Here is a 15,731-nt window from a genome sequence, read left to right as displayed (position 1 = left end):
CTAGTTTAATTGGTGAAACTTTAGCCTTATTTCAACTTTTACCCTCTCCACCAAAACTATATTAAAGGAGATCCTCATCTTAACTTTGCATACATAGTCCTTGCCAATATTTAACTCATAACTTTTAACATGTCCATTTTATTCTACAAGGAAAAACTACTATAATATAATAAATCATTATTAAATTCTCATAAAATATTACCTTAATATTCGGGGCATTACAAGAGGAAAATCGACCTTCATTCCGCCTGACGCCCCAGTTGTGATAATGATATAGAGACGGTTCAACGTGCTCTTTTCCAATGTCAAAATAGCAAGGAGATTTGGGTCAAGATTCATAAATGGTTCGAAATTGTTTGCGGTTGTTTGGATATCAATAATGCGTTTCGGGGTATTTCTTCTTTTCAAGCTACGAGACTTGGTTCTAAGGTTTGGCAAGCGGTTGAGTGGACGTGCGGATATCTTATTTGGCAAAATCGTAATAAGATGGTCTTCAAGAAATTGTGTTGGAATCCACCAATTGCGCTAAACGAGATTCAAGTGAAGAGTTTTGAATGGATTGCGAAACGATGCAAATCCTTATCGATCGAGTGGCATACATGGCTATTGAATCCAAAAAGTTTAATACTAGTTGTATAGTTGGAAATTTGGTGAAATGTAATTTGGGGTAATGGATATTTGTTGGTTACTTCCTTAGCTTCCTCTTTTATCTCTTTCCCTTGTAGATAGTGAGAGCTCTTGTTGGTTGCGTTAGGCTTTTGTCTTTCTTTATATTGTACTCTTGCGGTTTTAATATAATATTGTCATTAAAAGAAAGTATTTACCCATTAATCTGCTTACTTATATTTTAACTACACTTTATTATTTACAATTCTAAACTCATTGCATATACTGTATTTGTTAGTTTTATGTATTAACTTTTGTGATTAGTTTATTTGTATAATTTTAATAATATGCAGGTTTACTTGAGGGTCGTAAATATCTGCGGGTCACGAAAATGGCCAAAAATTTAACTCGTTAACGGGTACACAGGCCTCGTCGATTAAACTAAAAAAATCATAGTGCACACGTCAAATATAATGGATCTTTACTAGGCATAGCAATGGATTTAAATATGGATCGGGTGATCTTATATCCATATCTATATCCATACAAATTTTGTTCTTCCATATCCATATTCATTTAAATATAATGTATCCATCCATATTCATATCCGTTCGATTAAGCGGGTTAACAGATATTCATTGGATGTTAAGATTTTCTTAAAGATATTCCTATTATGACATGAAATCGAGAAAGTATTTTAAAAAAATATTTATATATCGTAATTTAATAAGACTTATACACAAACGTGTGACTGTTGTCGTCACTTGAGCAAAATTAGTATGTATTAACTGATGTTAAGTGTAATATATAAGATTATTAATTAGTCTCACATGTTTTTACCTACTTTTGATTGTTATTATAGTCGATAAGATTGACGTATACATTTTGATTTATAAGATGTTCATAATAAAAGAAAACAAAAACTCAAATAACATTAGATATGCATATATATAAGTATATATGTACATATTTAAATGCACATATGTATTTCACATGATAAATAAATATATCCGTAAATGATATTGTCATTCATATTCGATATGAATCGGACATCCATTGTCTTCCCTAATTTTTATTCATTACTGATAACGCCAAAATTATACATGTTTATTGGCGTTATTTCGATCCAAAGTTGTTCCATTTTTATGTAATTGTTGTACGTATGTATTGTAATTCGTATATATTTGTAAAAGTCCATTGTGAATGAATAAATGAAGACCAACAGCGAAAACAGAGTTAAAACGAAGATTGAACGCGTAAAACAGCCCGAAACTACTGAGACAGGTCCAAATGCGGTGCATCTCTCTTAGATGCGGCGCATCTATGCACCAAATAACTCCTGACAGTTTTAGATGCGGAGCATGAAGACTTCTGGACCAAAACAGCCTCAGATGCGACGCATCTGAGATGGATGCGGCGCATCCAAGCCAGATGCGGTGCATCTGTCCCAGATGAGGCGCATCTATCCCAGATGCGGCGCATTTGCTCCCCTGCCGACAGTCCTGAGTGCAGAATCGAGCTGGAATCTACTGAACGTAAAGAGATGCGGCGCATCTGGTCAATTTCTGGCCATTTTACCTAACTTTTTAGCCTATTTAAGTGAGCCTTTGGTTACATACTTCATATACCTTCACTACTACGTTCTCCCTCAGTTCTAATACGATTTTCAATGTTCAAGGAAGGCTGCAAGTCAATCTCCACTCTTTCAACATCAAGATTAAGCTAGGATCATTCATCACTATTGGTACTTTTGTTCTATATCTTTTAAACATGAATTCGAATTGTATTTACTGTTCCATTAGTTCTACTATGATTATGTTTGGCTAAAAGCCTTGTGTGTTTGCTTCAATGTAAGATTTATGGCTTGGGATTGTTCTATACTTTGATGTTATGCTAGTTATATATATGTTTGATTGATTAAATTATCTAGTTCAACCATAAGAACCATTGTTATGCTTGCTTAGTTCATTACTTTAATTATATGGATTGCAAACCTATTAATGTGAGTTAACTAGAAAAACAATCTATACTTCAATACACCTAGTAATCTAGACGATTAGATGCATAACTTAAGTGATTTTGTTATGTGTTTAATTCGGTAATTGAATAAATTCCAAAGCAACATAGTTATGAAATTACCTCAAGTGATTGTTGTAATTTAGGTTTCACGTGAGTTTAACCGGGTTGAGTCTAGTTAGTTAATCAATCTAAATCACCATGTTCTTTCAAAAGATCCATAGTTGTAATCATCCTTGTATCCTAGTTCAATTATGTAAGTTATGACTTGGTTTATGTGAATTTATCAAAGACCATAGCTTATACTTCAACACCTAGTGATCTAGCCACCTATATGTGAGTATAGGATGTTAATTGAATGATATTTAGGATATACAATCATGTAGTTTACTTAGAGTGATTTTAGTAAACTAGGTTTTATGTGAATTCAACCACGAAAGAATCTTGTTGATTAAACATAGCTCTTAAGTTTATAGAAATTGTGAAATTGATATAAACTGCTCTATTGTAACTATTACATAACGGTTTTAATTATAGAAGAACAATCCCTGTCATTTATCAAGCATAGAAGTAAACATCGCATTCTCATTCTTGTTAATTACTATATTTATTTACTGTTTCGTTAAACGAAAATACAACTTCAAACACAAAACCCCCCTTTTAGAATAATTAATCGTGGTAAAATCTTAAAAACAAACTTCTCCCTGTGGATCGAACTGGTCAATTTACTTGCTAGTTACTGCATGATCGGGTTTTAGTTGCCTGTATTATGTGTTAATTATTAAGCATATTGTCTTCATTTTAAAGGTTACGTCTTAACACATCAACTTTTTGGCGTCGCTGCCGGGGATACGGTTTTGTTAAAAGATTTTAATAAACTTTGAATTATTCGATCCTTTTGTAGGAATTCAATTCCTAGAAAAGTTACTTTTTATTGTAAGTTTTTTTTTTGCAATTGGTTTGTTTGTGGTGTTGTGATTGCAAGATAGGTATTAGTGCATGAATCTACGTTCTTCCAACTCTAATTTAATTCCTTCATATCCTGAGCCTGAAAGAGAGCTTCACGAACGCTTAAGAGCTCAAGAAGTAGAATCCCTTGCTCAGGGTTTAGAATCACTTTCATTAGATTCTAACTCTGAACTAATTGTTCAGCCAATCATCGAGCCCGTTATTAAAGAAGAGGAAGATATGACTGATACAAATCAAACGATGGATGCATTAATGAAGGCAACAAGAACAGGTCAGGGCCACGCAATTTTCCAGCCTACGATGACTGATGGTTTTGAAATAAAGGGCCAATTTATCCACATGGTGACTAATACATGCCAATTCGGTGGAGCCCCAAATGAGGATGCTAATGAGCATCTTCGTAAGTTTGTAAGCATTTGCATGCTTTTCAAAATCAAAGATGTCTCCGATGAAGTTGCATGTTTAAAAATCTTTCCATGGTCCCTAAAGGATGATGCAAGAGATTGGCTAGACTCATTACCGGAAGGGTATATTGAAGATTGAAATGACATGATGGACAAGTTTTTGTCAGAATTCTTCCCTGCTTCAAAAGCAGCAAAATTGCAAAGTGATATAAATCACTTCAAGCAAAAGTCTAACGAGACTCTTTATGAAGCTTGGACCCGATTCAATAAAATGCTTAGGGTATGTCCTCAACACGGGTTGAATACATTCCAAAAGATCCAAATATTCTACAAAGGAGTCAATGTGGCTACCCGAAAGAAAATAGATGTTGCAGCAGGAGGATCAATCATGAAAAAAATGCCCGAAGACGCTCACACAATAATTGCCGATATAGCAGCCCATTCTCACAATTGGCATCAAGAGATGGAGTTCTCTAGATCATCAACAGTTGCTAATGTCGAAAGCAACGATGAAATCGCTGCATTAAAAGTTCAATTGGCAAATCAAGCAAGGCAAATTGAGAAGGTAACCAAAGAAATGCACGCTATCAGGGTAGGGTGTGAATTGTGCCAAGGTCCCCATCTCACTCGAGATTGCGACCAAACGACAATGGAAGAGCAAGCAAATTTCTTAGGTTACTTGCGTAAAGGTGAAATTAATTTTGACGACTTTCCGGTGGTTGATGCAATGAACCGGAAATACCCTCCTGTCAACAGTTATCAAATAGGGGGACCTTCAAGTTCAAACAACAATTACCACGGAGGAAATTCAGGTTACCAAAATAACCGGAATTTTCCAAATCAAAATCAAAGAAATGCACCACCGGGTTACAATCACATAAACAATCGTAATCAACCTCCACGAAATTACCAAAATAATTTCCAACACAATCAACCACAACCACAACCACATGTATAACCACAACCCGAGAAGAAATTCGGTTTAGAAGATCTTTTGAGAGATTTTATGGTTAAACACGAGCAAAATGCGGAACTTCAAACTCAGCAAATTCGAAATCAACAAGCTACGATTCAGAATTTAGAAAGGGATGTTGGAAGGATCTCACAGTTACTAGCAGAGAGACCACCTGGTGCTCTCCCCTCAAATACTCAAGTGAATCCCAGTAACAATCAAACAAGGAATGAGCATCTAAATGCTATAACTACTAGAAGTGGTTTAACCACTAACCCGGAGACTCCAAACTCCCCGGAAGTTCCTTTGTCTCCTTCTGTTTTGCAGGTACCTATTGATGTAGATGAACATGTTGAAAAAGAACAAGAGAAAGATGATCCACCAGAGGTCATATCAAAGAAAAGTGAAGAACCACCAGTGAAGGTGTACAAGGCACCTATTCCATATCCAAAAGCATTGAAGAAAGACAGACTCACGAGCCAATATTAGAAATTTTTGAATATGATCAAGCAAATCAGCATTAACATGCCACTCGCGGAGGTTCTTAAGGGTATACCCCATTACGGGAAGTTTTTGAAAGATCTTATATCCTCGAAGGGTAAATACCACGATGTTTCTGCCACATTCCTCCATGAGGAGTGTTCGGCCATCTTGAAAAAGCAAAATGTACCTCCAAAATTGGGAGATCCGGGTAGTTTTATCATCCCATGTATGATGGGTGATTCGGTAGTGTACGATGCAGTAGCCGACCTAGGTGCAAGTGTTAACCTAATGCCTTATTCGTTATATTTGAAACTTGACTTAGGAGACTTGAAACCAACCCGGATGGGTATTCGATTAGCAAATCAATCATTTGATACTCCCATAGGTATAGCCGAGGATATTCTTGTAAAAGTTGGCTCACTTATCTTTCCCGTCGACTTTGTTATTCTAGAAATGCAAGAGGACACAAAAGTTCCTATCATTTTAGGACGTCCTTTCCTTAACACCGCAGATGCTATCCTTAATGTCCAAAAAGAACAATTAAGTCTAGGTGTGGGAAACGAGAGAATAATTTGTCATATTGATAAAGCCATGAAAAGACCCACTTCCACCGATGACTCTTGTTTTCAAATTGATGTTATAAATATTTGTGTTGAGAATGAATTGCAGGAGCTACTTGAAATTGATACATCGGGGTTTGCCCCGGTAAGTGAAAGTGAGTATTTCAATATTGATGAAGCTTTTGATGAGTTGATGAAAGTGGTCACGGATGATGAGACCATGGAAGAGGAAATTCCCAAGGAAGAGGAATCATTTGAAGATATTGGAAATAAAGATAGATTCCGAATAAAGAATTCCTTTTAAAGAACCACCCGTACTAGAGCTTAAGGAGCTACCCAAACACTTGGAGTATGCTTATCTCGAAGGTACATCTCAATTACCGGTAATTATTGCTTCACATCTTTTCGGTAACAAGAAGGATAGATTAATCTCTGTTTTGAAAACCCATAAAAAGGCTATAGCCTGGAAAACGACCGACATTCCAGGGATAAACCCGTCTTATTGTACACATAAAATTCTCCTTGAGAATGACTTCAAACCAGTAGTACAAAGACAACGTAGGCTAAATCCCAACATGAAAGAGGTTGTTAAAAAGAGGTAGTCAATCTTCTTGATGCCGGGTTAATCTACCTCATCTTCGATAGTCCTTGGGTTAGTCCAGTACAAGTAGTGCCCAAAAAGGGGGGTACAACCGTTATTGTAAATGAAAAGGATGAACTCATTCCAACTAGAACGGTTACCGGCTGGAGAGTCTGTATTGATTACAGACGTCTCAATGATGCCACTAGAAAGGATCATTTCCCGTTGCCTTTTATTGATCAAATGATTGAACGATTAGCGGGGAAAGAATACTATTGCTTTCTAGATGGTTTCTCCGGTTACTTCCAAATTCCAATTGATCCCAACGACCAAGAAAAGACCACATTCACTTGTCCTTTCGGTACCTTTGCCTATCGCCGCATGCCATTTGGTTTATGCAATGCACCTGGAACCTTTCAAAGGTGCATGATGGCAATTTTTGATGATATGGCAGAGGATTGTATGGAAGTCTTCATGGATGACTTTTCCGTGTTTGGAGATTCCTTTGAATCGTGTCTTTTTAACCTTGAACGTATGCTTATCCGATGTGAGAAAGCAAACTTGGTCCTAAATTGGGAAAAATGCCACTTCATGGTGAAGGAGGGCATTGTACTTGGTCACAAGATATCTCGTGCGGGATTAGAGGTAGATAAAGCTAAAATTAAAGTTATCTCTAAGCTACCTATATCGACAAATGTCAAGGCCATTAGAAGCTTTCTTGGTCACGCGGGATTCTACAGACGATTTATCAAAGATTTTTCTAAAATCGCCCGCCCAATGACCAAACTTCTTGAAAAGGATGCTCCATTTGACTTCGATTCCAATTGCGAGAATGCATTCTCCATTCTAAAGTCAAAACTTACACAAGCTCCCATTATCGTATCTCCAGATTGGAGTATGCCTTTTGAGTTAATGTGTGACGTGAGCGACTATGCCTTAGTGCTGTCTTGGGACAACGACCCGATAATCATTTTTGTCCAATTTATTATGCGAGCAAAACGCTAACGGGAGCTCAAATTAATTATACCACCACGGAAAAGGAGCTCTTGGCGGTTGTTTATGTGTTTGATAAATTTTGGTCATATTTGGTGTTGTCCAAAACCATTGTTTACACGGACCATTCGGCCCTTAGGTACTTATTCTCAAAACTAGATGCAAAACATCGTCTCATACGTTGGGTTCTTTTACTTCAAGAGTTTGACATTGAGATACGTGATAAGAAAGGAGCCGAGAATCTAGCCGCCGACCATTTATCCTGACTTGAAAACCCCGAATTAGAAAAACTCGATGATACAATCATCAAGGACACATTTCCTGATGAATCTCTAATGAGGGTTGACAAGGAATCTGAAATCCCATGGTTTGTCCATTTTGCAAACTATCTTGCGTCAGGCATTCTTCAAAAAGGACTTTCTTATCAACAAAAGAAGAAATTCTTTGCGGATTTGAAGTCCTATTTCTGGGAACATCCCGACCTATTTGGTGTTGGTGTGGATCAAATGATTCGCCGTTGTGTGTACGGAAAAGAGGCTCAACAAATTCTTGAGCATTGTCATCAAGGGCCCACCGGTGGTCATTTCGGACCAAACCACACCGTAAGAAAAATCCTTGACTCGGGCTTTTATTGGCCCACGATCTTTAAAGATGCCCATAATTTCGTTCGGACTTGTAATGCATGCTAACGAATGGGTAACATCACGAAAAAGGACGAGATGCCTCAAACCGGCATCCAAGTTTGTGAAATCTTTGATATTTGGGGAATCGATTTTATGGGACCATTTCCAAGTTCCCATAAGTGCAAGTACATCCTAGTAGCTGTTGACTATGTATCTAAGTGGGCTAAAGCAAAAACTTTACCTACGAATGATGCTAGGGTGGCGGTGAACTTCTTGAAAAATCTCTTCTCGCGCTTTGGAATCCCAAAGGCGCTCATACCCGATCGAGGAACACATTTTGCCAATAACCTTCTTGAAAAGGTGTTGAAGAAGTATGGCGTAACTCATCGTTTCTCTACTCCGTACCACCCACAAACGAGTGGTCAAGTGGAGAACACGAATCGTGCCTTGAAACGCATACTTGAGAAGACGGTTGATAACAACCCTAAGATTTGGCAACGCAAGTTAGATGATGCGTTGTGGGCCTTTAGGACTGCTTTTAAAACACCAATCGGTACCATACCATTTAGACTTGTATATGGTAAAGCGTGCCATCTTCCGGTTGAAGTGGAACATAGAGCATACTGGGCATTGAAGCTTTGTAATTTAGACATGGAAAAGGCTGGTGAAAATCGATTCATGCAAATACATGAATTGGAAGAGTTGAGGTTAGAGGCGTACGAGAATTCGATCTTGTATAAGGAGAAAACGAAAAGGTGGCATGATGCCCGATTGAAAGAAGTGAAAGAGTTTAAAACCGGTGATAAGGTTTTGGTTTTTAACTCACAGTTTAAATTTTCTCCCGGAAAGTTGAAGTCCCGATGGACGGGACCTTATTTGGTGAAACAAGCATATCCATCGGGATATGTTGACTTGTTTGGAAACAGAAATACTTTTAAAGTGAATGGTCATCGATTAAAACTCTATTTTAATGGAGTTAATACCACGGTTCAAGATGACATCACTTTCTCCCCCAACGCTAATTAGCTTGGGAAGGAGTCGCGTGAACGACTCACTAATAAACCTCACAACGTGTACATAGTCTCATTCATGCGTCTTGTTTCTTAGGATTGATTGCTTTTGAGTGTTTTGAGTGATTTTTCGAATTTTAGTACGAACCAAGTTGTTTAGGGACCTTTCGCAATGTTTAAAACGCGAAAAAACATCAAAAGCTGGTGCAACAGGGCCAGATGCGCCGCATCTGTAGTGGATGAGCCGCATCTGAGGACAAGAAAAAAGCCGACAGTTTCAGATGCGCCGAGATTAGGTCATGCGCCGCTTTTGGGCCACCATATGTGCCGCATCTGCCTCAGATGCGCCGCATCTGAGCCAGATGCGCCGCATCTGCTACAGATGCGCCGCATCTGTATCTGAATGTTGGAGACTGCCCATTTTTTTTGTACAAATACGGGAGTTTATCATTTTTATTCATTTTTTCACCTACAACTCCGACTTTCATCTCATTTTCTCTCAAGGATTCCATCTCCAAACACTAAATCAACCGATTAAACCCATCTTTGAGCATCTAATTCGTATATCAACATGAGAAAGGTAAGATTAATCTTCATTTCTTCATGGTTCTTGTGTTCTTCATTCTCAAATTCGGATTTAGCTTGTTCTAAGTGTGGAAATGTTTAAATCTTCATGTTTTGGTCATTTTATGCTTGTATTATTGTCGCTAATCCTTATTCATGCTCGAATTTCATGCCTAATTGCTCAAAAATTTACTTTAGAAATTAGGGTTCTTCATGAATTTGGCAATTTCGAAAAAATGACCATTACTTGTTTAAATTGGGATGTTTTAGAGTTCAATTACTAGTATACATTAGCAAATCCGCATGAACCTTAGTTGAATTACACGATTGCACAATTATTGAATTTTAGGGTTCTTAAAATGGAGATTTTGACTTTTGTTGACTAGTAAGTGTTGTAAGTGGAATTAAAGCAATGCATTGATTATGCTAAACTCATATGTGCCTTAACTTAGTGTTTGTTCGAATTGAAAAGTTTTACTTGTGAAAGTTAAGGATTGTATGCTTAAGCTTTTTGATGAAATTCTTGACTTGAGTCGAATTTAGTGTCTAAATGTATGATAACCATTGATTGCATATTGTTTGACATGCTTATTGATGAATGTTAATGGTTTCATACACTTGTTTTGGTGAAACTAATTATGCTAGATATGATTGAACTTATGAAGTGATAAAAATTATGAGTCATACTAGTACATGTTTGTTGAAAATGAGATAAGTACATCCATAATAGACATGAGAGTTTGTGTAATGCGTACGATATAACGTGTTCTACATGGTTTTGGCTTGTGCAATATGAAAGATGTTTTGAATTTCTTTAACGCTAATCAACTTGGTTTGTTGTTTTGTTTGTTTGGTTTTGTTGTGTTTTTGTAGACTAGAGCTTCATCATCAAACCCAAAATCAAAGAAGCAAAAAGCCCCGGCAATTGTAGATGAGGAAACAAGTGAAGAAGAACATGCTGGTGAAGAGGAAGAAATGGATATTGACAACCGGTAGTTAAATGTCCGTGGGTTAACCACTCCGGATCCATGGATCAATGCAGTTTTGAGGTATCCGGAATATCATGAACGGATGAAGGCACTTCTACACAAAGACGTATATCCGGGGAAATATATCGATTGGACACCATTAGAAGAAGCCGGCGAATATCAAAATTTTTGCAACCTTTTCCGAGTAATGTATCAAGGCCATCGAATATATGCATGGGAAAACCTGTTCAGAATGCAAGAAAGAGTGTACCCACTTTTAGTCAAAGAATTCGTTGGTTCACTTAGGGTTGATTACACGTCACCAACATCCAGTACCTTTATGAGATTTCATCTTGGAGGACAAGACCGAACACTAACACTGCTACAATTTGTAAAGGCGTTGGATATCTATGAAGGGTTGCTACATCAATTAATGCAAAGTTACTTTAATCAATGTATATACTATGTTTCTTCTTTTAATCATTCAGAAGCATGGGTGGATATGAGCAATAGCGCATATAGTGCAAGCAAGCAGACTTGTAGCAAGCTACGTACCTACGAGCATCGATGCATCCAAAGATTCATTTCAAGTACCATAAACTGTCGAAAATACAGTAGCGAAAAAGTTACCAACTTGGATATCTGGTACATTCACGTGATAATGGATCACTCCCATGTTCATATTCAACGAATGATTCTCACTTTCCTTCTCGAAGAAAGGAAAAAGATTACACCAATCATGGGCGACCATTTTGTAACCAGGATTGCCCAACATTTTCGTATCAATACAAGTGGGTTAGAGAAGAAACATATGATTGCCTTTGATAGAGTAAGCTATACAAGGGCAAACATTTTGACGAGGGGGTCGAACGGGCTTCTAACTAGGTATGTGGATCCCGTGAACAGGAAACCAGAACAACCACAACTGCAGCCAGATCCACAGCCAAATGTTGGAAGTAGTTCGGGTCCGGGAAATGATTGGGAGGCTTACATGGCACGACATTTTTCGGATTTACGACTCCATAATGATCGAAACACCCAAAAGGTAATTGATCACTATGATACAGGTAACAGGGAAATGCAACATTACATTGATGTAGGGAATGATCGAACGTGGTACACTCAAGCGGGGCGGCAAAATCAGCTTAACTGGATACATGAACAGACTGTGTCATATGCTGCAGATCCCGCTAACTATACCCCCTCTCCTTGGCCTGCATACGAACCTTGGGTTTGAATGGGTGATCCATATCCTGCGCCTTATCCTCCTCCTCCTAACCCGCCTACTGAAGACACCGCTGTCGTCCCTGCTCAAGCAACTTATCAGGGGTACAACACCTCAATATTTCAGGACGACGACGCGGGAAACCAAAATGAAGGCGGAGCTGGCCCAAGTAACTCTTTTTGGGGATTCTTCTGAATTTGACATGATTATTGGTGAAGTGTGTGAACGGTTTGATTGATGTTGGTTTGTTTCAAAAACAATTTATCTTTATGTTTGGTGTGTAATAACTTGGTAGTATTTTGGATGATTGTAATTTGAATAATTTAGATAATTATAAGTGGGGTTTTTAGTATATGGAGTACACCCCCATTTATTTGTGTGAATCGTATGTTTGCTTTGTTTGAATTGATACAGGTGAGAATTGTGCTATATGATGCATTTTTACAAAGACTGGCAGTAAGTTCAGCACATACTTGATTGATGATTGTTTTGTGGTTGCAAGAAGTGGATGATGTTTTTATGCTGGCATTCAGTTCAGCGCCATCATCCCGTGAACTTCGGTTTTAGACCTTGAAAGTAATAAACTCTCTTACACTCTTTAACCCTCTTGAATTTAAATTTTTCTGATTTCATGTAACGAGGGCGATACATGAACTCAAGTGTGGGGAGGAAGTTATAAATTCTTTCGGGTTTTTGATTTTGGTTAAAAAGGCTTAAAATGGTGAAAATTTTTAAACTTTTATCTTCATAAATTCAAATTTTGTTTAAAATTTGTAGATTTTAAAACTAGGTGTATACACCGAAATTATTATCACAAAACAAATTAAGAAACAACCAAATGATTGAGTTTATTTTGTTAAAAATCATAAAACTAAAAGTCATATAAAAGATATAATCATCATGCTATACCACATTCTGAATGAAAAAGAATCATCAAGTAATTTATTGTTCTAATAATCTAATCCAATGCTCATCTATGTAAGGATTGTGAAGGAAGTCAAGTCTTCCAATATGACACACTTGCTAACTTATGTTAGAAGATGTAGTCCAGAACAGCTGTAGGTTGACGAAAAATCTTGAAAAGTCATCTCTATCATCGGCTGGAAATCCACCTCACCTCAGCATCAAACAGGGTTTTTGGTGGTCAGACTTATCCTAACCATGAGATGGATCTGTCTCGTACAATGGGGGGGGGGCACACTGCAAATTAGCTTTTAAGACTAATGAATCTAATCCCCAGATGGATGATCTCCGGAAAGATCAACCGCATCTATGTTGACTGCGGCCAACATACATATGCCATAACAAATTGAGGTGTGCAAACTCATGGTTCACTGATGATATTTGTCATAACCCGACCTTAACCATAAGGACGAATACAATAACATATGATTTCATCGCGAGGTATTGACCTCTATATGCGACATTTTTCAAAAACTGCATTCGTTTTTACAATACAAACCATAGCTTTTATTACAAATACAAGGTTTAAACAACTTAATAATGATTATCGTTTAGCGATAATCTTAGACTTACAAACTTTACATGTGATAATAACAATACGACCTCCAACATATTTTACATTACAAATTCTCCGATATGCAGTTTTATTTTTGACACCAATATGCATACTCAAGATCTTGCTTAAATTCAACATGTTGCAGCGGAAGCTTTTAGTTATCACCTGAGAATAAACATGCTTAAAATGTCAACATAAAGTTGGTGAGATATAGGTTTAATGCCGGCAGCGTTATAAATATAGACCACAAGATTTCATATATAAACGTTTTAATAAAAATATTCTAAGTTGTTGAGCACTTGATAACCATACTTAACATTTAATCAACGTCGCATATTCCCTTTATTATGAAATCTTACTACATCGTACCAAGTGTAGTCACCGAAACGAAGTACTGTGCAACCGTTGAATACTGGTCGTCCAGTCCAGTTGGGGTTGTCAGGTGATAAGGCTAAAAAGGAACATATATTTCATAGCATTATCCCTCAAGAAAGACAAGATTTTAGTTGCAATTGTTCTATTTTCAAGTAATATTCGTTTATATTAAATAAGTGCGAAGACAAAAGGCAGATTCGACGAATTGAAGACACAAAGGTCCGAAAAGCTAAAAAGTACAAGATACAATTAAAGTGGTTCAATTTATTGATGAGAAACGTCTAAAAATGACAAGAGTACAAGACGCAAAACACAAAGTACACGATATAAAATAGTACGAAAGAGCGTTCGAAAATCCGGAACCGAGGCATGAACCAACTTTCAACGCTCGACGCAACGGAGCTGAAAGTACAAGTCAACTATGCACAAGAATATAATATAATATTTAAATAATTCATAATAAGAATAATATTAAATAATAAAAAGTTGTTAATTGAGCATAGTTCAGGGGTCATAAGTGAAAATTTCAATTTATCATTTGCCTAAAAAAGGCCATCTAAATCGATGATTTAGATACACCTTTTTTCAATTTTCTTTCTTTCTTATGTAATTTATATTTATATTTATAATATTAAGTTTAATTTAAGATTAATAATAATTGGGTTATTGTAAGAAATGTTTTACGGGTTTTAAAGTAGGAACTCTGTCCGTGTAACGCTACGCGATTAATCACCACTGTAAGCTATGTTCTTCTTTTTTAATTTAATGTCTCGTAACTAAGTTATTATTATGCTTATTTGAGCCGAAGTAATCGTGATGTTGGGCTAAAATATTAAGAAGGGGTTATTGAACTTTGGACCATAATTAAGGTTTGGGCAAAAGACCGACACTTGTGGAAATTGAACTATTGACTATTAATAGATGGGGGGTATTGTCTAATTGAGTGACAACTCATTGGAGTCTGTCGAACCTATCTTCAAATTAATTAACCTAATAATTAATAATGATTATGGTTGTCCTATTTAGTGACGTTCATATGGAATCTGTTATAATCATTTAATTAATCAATTGGGTTTGGTAATTGATTATTCATTCTGATCAAGTGGATGAATTAATATTCATAAACTAATTAAAACAGGGGTGGATTACATACAGTGATAACTGGTGTAATTATTGACAGAAGTGATAGCTGCGTCACAGTTTAAATCCTTAATCAGTTGGAATATTTGACTTCGGGTATAAGGGTAATTTGACGAGGATACTCGCACTTTATATTTATGACCGATGGACTATTATGGACAAAAACCAGATAGACGTATCAAATAAACCAGGACAAAGGACAATTAACCCATGGTAATAAATTAAAATCAACACGTCAAACATCATGATTACGGAAGTTTAAATAAGCATAATTCTTTTATTATATTTCTCATCGTATCTTTATTTACTGTCATTTTATTACTCGCAATTTTATTTACTGTCATTTTATTTATTGTCATTATTTTACGCACTTTAATTATCGTCATTTATCTTTACGCTTAAAATATAGAATCGACAAACCGGTCATTAAACGGTAAAACCCCCCTTTTATAATAATATTACTACTTATATAATTATATATATTTTGTATAAATATAGTTAAAAATATAGTAAGTATCACCAGCTCCCTGTGGAACGAACCGGACTTACTAAAAACTACACTACTCTACGATTAGGTACACTGCCTATAGTGTTGTAGCAAGGTTTAGGTATATCCCATCCGTAAATTAATAAAACTTGTGTCATATTTTGTAGTATTTTGTATTAAAAATAATACTATTTCGTACCCTCACGCTACATCATCAAGTTTTTGGCGCCGCTGCCGGGGACACTCTTAAACGCCGG

This window comes from Rutidosis leptorrhynchoides, chromosome 4 (assembly GCF_046630445.1).
Source record: "Rutidosis leptorrhynchoides isolate AG116_Rl617_1_P2 chromosome 4, CSIRO_AGI_Rlap_v1, whole genome shotgun sequence".
NCBI classification, from domain to species: Eukaryota; Viridiplantae; Streptophyta; class Magnoliopsida; order Asterales; family Asteraceae; genus Rutidosis; species Rutidosis leptorrhynchoides.
The sequence above is the reverse complement of the archived record's forward strand: the minus strand, read 5'-3'. Positions refer to the sequence as shown.